The following is a 9,912-nucleotide window of genomic DNA, read 5'->3' as shown; positions in this document are numbered from 1 at the left end:
TTGAATTTGCACTTTCGTCTTGCACAAATCACAGAAAATGCCTTTTCTAGCTCAAGGTAGTTAGGGAGTTTTACATATATTTCATAACATGATCTCCCCAACTTTTTTCCTACTTCACTCATTTTATTGGTTACTACATTTAACTATTTTAGTCTCACCCTTTGTAACATCCCGAATTAAGGCCTAGTCGGAAGAGTGGTTTCGGGACCATTAATCCGACGTAAGAAAATTTATTTTTATTATATTTTTATGGTTTATGATTTCACGGAATGATTTCATGAAAATTTCGTTCGAAATTGTTGATGTTTGAGCACTCAATTTAGTCAAAACGACTAAATTGTAAAATGTACAAAAGTTGAGTTCCACATGTTAGAAGTGTCCAATTGTTATGAGTTTTTAAATTGGAGGTCCTTAAATCAAAATAAGACCATTGGTTAATTGGTGGACAAAAATAGACATGAAATTGGTGTAATAAAATATTTTTAAGTTAGGGGCATTTTGGTAATCTAATAATTAAAAGAATTTAAAAGGGAAAATAAGCCAAAATTGGCAATCATCTTCTCCATCCAGCCGAAACTAGCATGGACACCATGGCTAGGATTTGGTACATGCTTCCAAGCTCATTTGTAAGTGATCCCGAGCCCCGTTTTTAATGTTCTTTACATTTTTGAAGTCTCGGTAATCTAATCTACTCATTTCTACCATTATTTTGGAGCTAGGGTTTATGTTTAAAAATTTACCCATGAGTGAAATGCTTGTATTTTGATTTCTAATGGTAGAAAGTAAGTGTTGGGTGTTAAATAAACGACTTTTACTAAGCGACTTTCGACGAAAACATCCGAAAGGATCGTTTTGTAAAAGTTGTAAAAATGGTATAAAAGGGTGTTACTTTGCTATAGTTATGAAAATGGTTCGACTAGGCCTATAGAATGGGAAAATTGAATAAAAATCACTTTACGAGCCTAGGGGAAAAAAGTGTAATTTCAATAAAGTTTAGGGGCAAAAATGTAATTTTTCCAAAATATGATTTTGGGTTAATTTGAATAATGTAAGTCCTAGATAGGCTATATTTGAAATGATAGATCAAGGAAATCGAGATTCGGGCTTAAATCGGGAAAATACAAGTTTTGGACTAAAATGGTAATTTTGCCGTTTCCATATTCAAGGTAAGTTCACGTGATTTAATAAGCATATTATTCATGTTATTATTGTTATACATGAAATATATCTTGCTATGATTGTATTGAATTTGACGTTAATGGACATTTGATGGAAATTGACATTTTAAATGAAATGAATAAGTTTGTATGAAAACTAGATGATATGTTATTTTTGGTTGTATGGACTAATGCCCGAATAAACATGAAAATGTGTTGAATTGAATGTACATTACATGATCATCTATGCATATTGATATACTTGATGAAAAGAGAAAATCTTAGTTGAACAAAAAGGGATGTCCGATGGATAAATCATTGTTTACATGACATGAGATCCTGCATGTTTTGTAGAAAAGGATTTAGCCCAGACGGGTAATCCGTTGATCTCAATATAGAAAGGATCTAGCCCGGACGGGTGTTCCTCAAGTGATCGAGCCTCCCAAAGAATATGGGTGCATTAAGGATTTAGCCCGGAAGGGTAATCCGATTAAGGACTGAATTTAGCCTGGACTAGTAATTCAGATCCGAACTTATAAGAGTGTATGTCATTGTAAGGGATTTAACCTGGACTGATAATCCCGACAACACTCTGTGAGTTATGATACGGGGGATATAGCCTGGACTGGTAATCCCGTCGTAATAAGTGAGGTTCGCAGGATTGCGTACTTGAAATGATCGCTTGCATGAATTGACGATAAATGTGATATCCATCGAGATTCCGAGGAATTCAATGGGAATTAATATGAGAAATGGAATGGAAATACTTGAAATGATAAACTCATCTATGCTTAGATGATTCTAGTATGATGTAGATGATTGTCATGTTTAGATGAGTGGTTGTGCTAAGAGATAGCACAGATACGTACTCGAAACACACGAGCATGAGTTTGCCATGTGAAATGAAATGGACTTGTGATAAGAGTGAAAATGAATGATTGATATTTATGAGAATAATTTCTATGACAAATTTGTGATGGTTATCATCATGTTGCACTAAGACATATTAGTACAATTCCAGCGGTTTGAATTTGAAAATCCACCAAAAATAGTGGAAATTGAATTAGAGGTTGTATAAAATATGAAATTAAATCTTATCAAATCTAGTTTTAGATAAATGAAACAATGTAAGAAAAGGAATCTCATATGATGAGATATTTGAATTTTTGCGAAACAGGATCAGAGTGATCTCGGACTCCCCTATCTTAATTTTGGAAAATCATTAAAAATTGTACAAAAATTATTCTATGTTATAATTTATATTCCTAAAATCCTTAATGAGTTTATTTTCAACAAAAATAGACGGAAGCATCATTCGAGTCCTGTACTATGAGATAATTAACTCATAGTGAAGAGAGGTCGGAAATACCAGATAGTGAAATAGAGGTAAATTTAAAGAATAAAATGTACTTATTGGCTAGATCAAAAATTTTGAAAATTTTATGGTAAGAAGATATGTGAGTCTAGTTTTAGGTAAAATTAACTGTTATCAATTCGGAGTCTCGTAGATCCAGATACGAATAATTTAGTGACTGTGACTCAGGAAAACAACTTGACTAGACTTTGAATAAATAGAAAGAATTTTAAAAGTAGCATGTCATCACATTGCTTATTATTTTTCATGCGAGCTTACTCCCTCCTTTCCATTTTCTTAGCATTTTCAAGTTGGCTCGGATTTAGAGATCGTCGAAGGCAGCATCACACTATCGAGACATCATCGTTGGAATATTAATATATTTATGCTAGCGATTCTAAGTGAATCGTATGTATAAGGACTTAGTTTTATGATAGATGTTGTTATGAGTAGCCAAATGTATTGGCTTATAATGATTCATTGTATATAGCCATGGGATGTGGCTTATAAGCCTAATTATCCTTACTATTTGTTAATGCCTTACGATGTGATTATAATTGTTTACTATGAATGAATAGTATAACATATGTGCATGAGAATGCCTTAGGACCATTCGGGGTGGTCATGGCTATGGATTAAACGCGTAAATTGGCATTAAGTTGATAATGATTGAACATGGACGTTTGTTGAATAAGTAGAGATTAATTATTGGGTAATATTTTATGGTTGGTTGCTAAAAACGTGCCTTAGTGAGGCATGCTAAATCATTAAAATGATGATATGATATGTGTCTTTAAAATGGTTAAGTTTGTGAAAGATTAAGTCAACAAAAAGGCTTGAAAAATAGCCTAAGTGCTAGCCACACGGGCAGAGACACAACCATTTGTCTTAGTCATATGGAGGATACGGCCTAGCACACGGGTGTGTGGCCTAGCCTTGTGGTTCAATTTGTTTTGCTGACGTCATAAATAGAGAGTTACACAGCCTGAGGACACGGACGAGTCCCTGTGTCCACACAGGTGTGTGACCCTATTTCATGAAAATTTTTCTAAGTTTTCCCAAAAATTTCCAAAGTTCTCGATTTAGTCCCAAATTGCCTTTAATGCATGTTTAGAGCCTCGATAGCTCGTGTAAGGGACATTATGCATGTGATTGATTATTTTTAATTTAAATGAAATTTTATGGCCCAATTTTATGAAATGGTGTACGTTTAAGTCCGGTAACGCCTCAAACCTTGTCCCAACATCGAATACGGGTAAGGTGTGTTACATTTAGTGGTATCAGAGCTATGGTTTAGTCAGTTCTCTGACTAACCTAGCGTGAATGAGAGTCTAGCTATACATGCCACCAATCTGTGATAGTGTGATGTCTCCCGACGTGAATGAGAACCATCTTGTTTGGATAGAGGTACTCTCCAATCGAGCTATACCGACCATGTTAAATGAGATGCTATGGTGTTCGGGTAAAGTATAGTCAAGATAAGCCTGGATTCAAAAAATTTTGAATAAAATTTCATGATATATGTGATAACATGTGAGATGAAAGTTCATATTACGATGATTACCTATGCTTGTTTGATGTTCATATGATATTGTGCACTTGACTTGTTTGATTAAGTGAATGTGATAAAAAGGAAATTCATAAAAGTATGAATAAAGGTTTACAATATCATGTTAAGGATAAAAATGTCATTGTCCCGATTGGACATTGAATGCTGATGGATTGCAATGATATCCATGAGTAAGATAAAGGGATATATTGTAATGAGTTTGTCTATGTTTAATTGATAGCCCTATGATGTATATGACTGATTTGCTCGAGTGAACGTATGTATTTTAGTAACTCACCAACCTTATTGATAGAACAAATGTTCGTGTATTCTTGTTTGAAAAAGTATGATTAGCAAACTCGCATAGCTTTCCAAAGTTTTCCCAAAACTTTCCAAAGTTCTCGGTTTAGTCCCAAACCGCCTTTGATGCAAGTTTAGAGCCTCGGTAGCTTGTGTAAGGGGCATTATGCATTTGATTGAATGTTTTTAATTTAAATGAAATTTTATGGCACGGTTTTATGAAATGGTGTACGTTTAAGTTCGGTAACGCCTTGAACCTTGTTCCGGCATCGGATACGGGCAAGGGGTGTTACACCCTTGATTTTTATTATTAATTCATTATTTTCTATATCAATGGTAGACCTAGACGTGGCTAAAAATGATCTACCTAACAAGATAGGTATCTCACGGTCTTCCCCAAAGTCCATGATTACAAAATCAACCAGGATGATAAACTTACACACCTTTACAAACACATCTTCAAGTACTCCTTTCAGTTGTACCGAAGACTTGTCAGCTAATTGTAGTGTGATGTGTGTGTTTTTAGGTTCCTCTAACCAGAGTTTCTTGTATATAAATAAAGACATCAAATTTATACTGGCTCCTAGATCACATAAAGCCTTACTGAAGTGAATATCCCTTATCTCTATAGGAATTGCAAAACTCCATGGGTCTTTTAGTTTTTAGGGCATTTTTTTGTAGAAATTATCGCACTACGAGATGCGTCTATATCAACTTGCTCTCATGTTTTAATTTTCCTATGCCTAGACATGATTTCTTTTAAATACTTGGTGTATTTAAGAACTTTTTCAATTAATTCGATTAGAGGCAAGTTAACATTAAGTGACTTGAATAAGTTTAGAAAACTTACAAATTTTGCTTCATCCTATTTCTGCTTATCCTCTAATTGTAAAGGGAATAGTACATTTGTTAGTGTGGGTTCTTGTAAACTATATATTATATAGAGTTTTTATAGTTTTTTATGACACTTTTTTATTTAAAAAATTATATTAAACCTGAATATTTAATAGTTAATTGGGTGAATTTTATTTATATTGAGAAAATAGGCATGATTTAGTAAAGTATGCAACTTTATGCTTTTATGTATTAAATTTATGCATAATTTAAATATTTTATGCTGCATAATAATTTCTTGTATTTAATTATTACAGTGGGACCATTGAATTAATAATTTGTAAAGCTTATTTTAATTTTGCATGGACATAAGCTTTATTTTACCTTAGTTGGACGATAAAGGCATGCAAATTGGGTCAAGAGGAAGTCAATTTGATCCAGTTAAAGATGATTTAATTGAAGGACAAGTCTGACAACTTAATGGGTCACAAAACCGTCCAAGGAAAGAAGAAAAAAGCCCAATTCAACAACGAAATCTGAGTAGCCCAAAATATACTTTTGGGAGATTTATTTAAAGGTCCCTACACTTGTAAAATAATTAAAAATTAGCATACAAATTTTACCCAAGAAATCCTCCACCTCCTTACTTGATTCATGTCTAAAATCAAGCATGAATCAAGCAACCAACAACCTCCCCTTTCTACAATTCATGGTCGACCAAGAGTGAGAGAAACCTAAGGGAATTTCAAACTATTTTTAGTAAACCTATTAGCCATCCCTCTATTATAATACCACCATTTACTTCTCATTCATTCATCCCTCGCCTCTCATCCCTCATCATTTAATAATCTTTCAATCCCTTACTTCACATACTTCCTTTCCTTCTCACGCATAAATCATCTCTTTCCCTTAGTTAGCAATTCTTTGAGAAAATTCTCTCTTGGCTAGCCAATTTGAGGAGCATCTTACGAAGGAGCAATTACGAGGATCGGAAGAAGCCACCACGATCAATTTTTGGAGGACTGCTGAACTACCTTCAGGGTTTCTTCTTTCTTAATCTTTATTATTGTTCAACATGTTTGCATTTTGCTTTGATTTTTTTTCATTAACAATGACTGCTTAATTTTGTTTAGCTAGAATGATTATATTAATTTGATGAAGTTCATTTGACTTATGTTCATAATGTTCTGTACCTCAATCGATCATGCTTTCAATTAAAATCATGCATGTATTTCATCCATTAAGATGTGATTGAATGCATTAGAATTAGTTCGTCAACCCTAGCTAGATGACGATTAATAGACGCAATAATTGAAAGGTGCATGCTTAATTTAGATCCTAGCCTGATTAAATTAAAGGTTTTGTAATAACTCAAGAGAGTTCTAATACGTTGCATAACTTTTAGATTTGTGTGGTTAAATTGTTTCAAACCTAATTTTTCCCTGTTACTTTACATAAAATCTAAGAAACCCTTACTTAAATATGATCATGGTAGTATGCATGTTTTTCTAAGTACAAGATTCTAAAAGGACTTAATACTGGTTTCAAAAAGTTCATGAAAGAGTTGAGTTGCCATGGAATACTTTTTGGAACAGTGAGCATGATAAGAATGAACCAAGTCAAATGATGTAATTACTTTAGCCTATTCATGTTATCATTGTTGAAATCTTGTGATTTCTGATGCTAAATCCATTTCATCCATTTTAATTAATTACACTTGGGTTAATTTGCATTAGGGATCATTTTGCATCTAGTTATTTATTTTTACATCCAACATACAAAATTATTATGTTTTATTACCAAATTGTAAAACATTAATTTTGCAAAACATTGATTAACATATACAATACTTATGGAAACGATAACTCTTATACTTACTTATTACTTGATAACGACTATGTACACTTGCATAAACCCCAATATTACAGTTCTTTGTTTGGCTCAACTACCGGCTCCGCTGTCGGCTCGACTACCTACTCTGGTTCAAGCTCAACATTGTTGTGTCGAAGAGCTTTTTCTTGAAGATTATCGGCATCCTCCTTGTCCTCCTTGTAACACCTCAAAAATTTGATTGTTGGCTGTAGAATTTTGTCGTTATTAAGTCTCTATATTTGTTTATGTGTTCGAGGTCAAGGGTTCAAGTTGCTCTTTTGAAAGATCCTACTATTTTATTTTGACTGAATCCCTATCCCTAATCTATGACTTAAGTTTAATTCTGTGTAAATTTGTGTCAAGAATGAGTCTACAGGTTTGACGGTTAAGCTTCTGTATTCTATCCATTCCTATGTTCGAGTTGCGGCACGTGCGATAAGAAATATTTTACTAACCATAAGAATTTTGATTATTGGTTTTAGAAAAACGTTAGTTACGTTCCCCTTTCTTTTTCTTTCCTTTTTCCATATTCTTTTTATTGGTCTCCGTTTCTATTTTTCTTTTCTTTCGTTTGGCTTTGATAAGTTGCAACTATATGTGATTGAGGGTCCACACTGTTTGCTGCTTCGATTGGAAAATAATTGGGTAAGTTTTGTCGTCATTTCTTTCTATTCTACGAAATGCCTATTGATTTTGTTCACATGTTCAAAATTGGATATTTTTCTGTTGTTGCACTTGAATTCTTTTTTAAGTAATAGTTGGTTTTCTTTTAGGCATAGATATCGAAGATAGAGTTCTCCCGCACATTAATTTGAGTTAACTCCATTGATTCTTCAGTAAGCGTTAGTTTCGTTAGAAGTTTCATGTTAAGGTTTTTGATATAGATTTTTAAGTGGAACTGTGTGAAATTTATCGATTAAGTTGTTTAATTATACATTGCATGGTCATTTTAGGTTACGGGACTTCTCTACATTATTTCGCCATCAAAACTACAACAAGTGCATTCCGAAAACCCAGTTTTTTGCAAAATTTGAACTCCAGAGAACATGGCTCAAATGCCACACAGTTATATGCCAGGCCGTGTGAGCCACACAGCTGTGTGCTAGGCCATGTGGTAGATCATGTAACTTACTATTCACAAATTAGAGACACACAGGCTAAGGATATTAGCATGTGTCTAGACTGTGTGTGGGTACGTTTTGTGCAGGGTTCACATGAGCCAAGGACACAGGCGTGTGGTCAAGCCTTGTAACACACTGTTTGTTCATTAGGGCCACACGGGCAAGTGACATAGGCGTGTGTCAGGTCATATGAGGCACACAGGTGAAGACACGACAATGTTCCAGACCGTGTGGAACCACACGGGCCAGTTATTCAGGCTGTGTGAAATCACACGGGCCTGTGAACCAATATTTGGAATTTTTCCTCAGGCCACAAGCGTCATTTCACACGAATGTAGGCCTCCTATGAGTTTGTATGAACTAAATTAAACTTTATAAATTGTTATTTTGTAATCTAAGACTGAGTGCTAAAAACCTGTATGAAATACCCCAAACCCGGCCCAGACGTTATGGCTGGATCCGACATGCCACATCGAAGCGTTCAAAACATTTTATATTGTTGATCCAGAAAAAAACTTACTTAGTGTTTTAAAAGATAATTTCATTATAGGTTAAAGTGAATGGAAGCTGTGCACCAAGTAGGAAACCGGAAAAGAGGTGGTGAGTCCATCGGACTGCTTAAGTACCAAGCTCCCTTCGGATCCAATCCTAGAAATGCATACCGCCATTGCCACACCTTAACGTCATGGATATTTCTAGGAAACCGATTTGATTAAGTCATTTTTAGGAAAAGTGATTAATCTTGGAAAATACTTTCATTGTGGAAGCTTTGCTTGTTGTCGTGTTATTTTGAAATCAATTGTTGTTATTTTTTTTTGAAAACGCGCCCTAAAGCTATCCAATTTCAACAATTAAAATAAGTAATACCTATCTTAGTAATACATATTAAAACCATCAAAAATAATTAAGCGGCCTTATTACATTTAAAAACCCAAAACTTCAAACGTAAAAAAAAAGGATGTCCAGTTCACCAAAAGAAAATCAAACTTTCAGAACGGGTGGCCACTCCGAATTCCCTCACAGCTCTAAGCCCACTATGGTTGGGGATTACCTGCGTGGATGAAAATAAAAGGGGTGAGTTTGGGGAAACTCAGTGTTTAAATTAACCCAACCATAGCCTATATCAGCTCAAACCACAGAAATAGACTAAGTTGGCCTTAGCCCAGAACAGAAATTCAGAATAAAGCCCATAGGCCCATAACAGAACAGAACAAATATTACATGTTTATTCAGAAACCCAACCCGGATTCATCCATAACACCCCCATACCAGCCTTACACCATGTGGGGAGACTACTCGACCCACCCAACCGCTACACACCACAGAAATCATAGCGAGACTGTCAGATATTGTGACGAAGTCACCAGATACAGATATTGTGGCAGAGCCACCACAAAAGATTTATGTGGCAAAGCCACCAGATCAGATAATCGTGGCATAGCCACCAGAACAGATATATATGGCAGAGCCACCAAATCAGATAATTATGGCATAGCCACCAGGACGCTTCCTCCATAATATAACCCATGTCCCCATGCAACAGATATATAATCATGGCATACATCATACAGAATCAGATCGTCATGCTTTTCAGTCAAAAGTAACACTAGGGGTATAATGGTAATTTTGCACCTAGGGGTATAACAGTAATTTTCCATACATAGGGGTATTCAAGTAATTTAAATATTCTTAAGGTTTTCATGCATATCATAGCCATTTACATAC

Source organism: Gossypium hirsutum, chromosome A08, assembly GCF_007990345.1.
Source record: "Gossypium hirsutum isolate 1008001.06 chromosome A08, Gossypium_hirsutum_v2.1, whole genome shotgun sequence".
Classification (NCBI taxonomy): Eukaryota; Viridiplantae; Streptophyta; class Magnoliopsida; order Malvales; family Malvaceae; genus Gossypium; species Gossypium hirsutum.
This window is presented reverse-complemented; position numbering follows the sequence as displayed.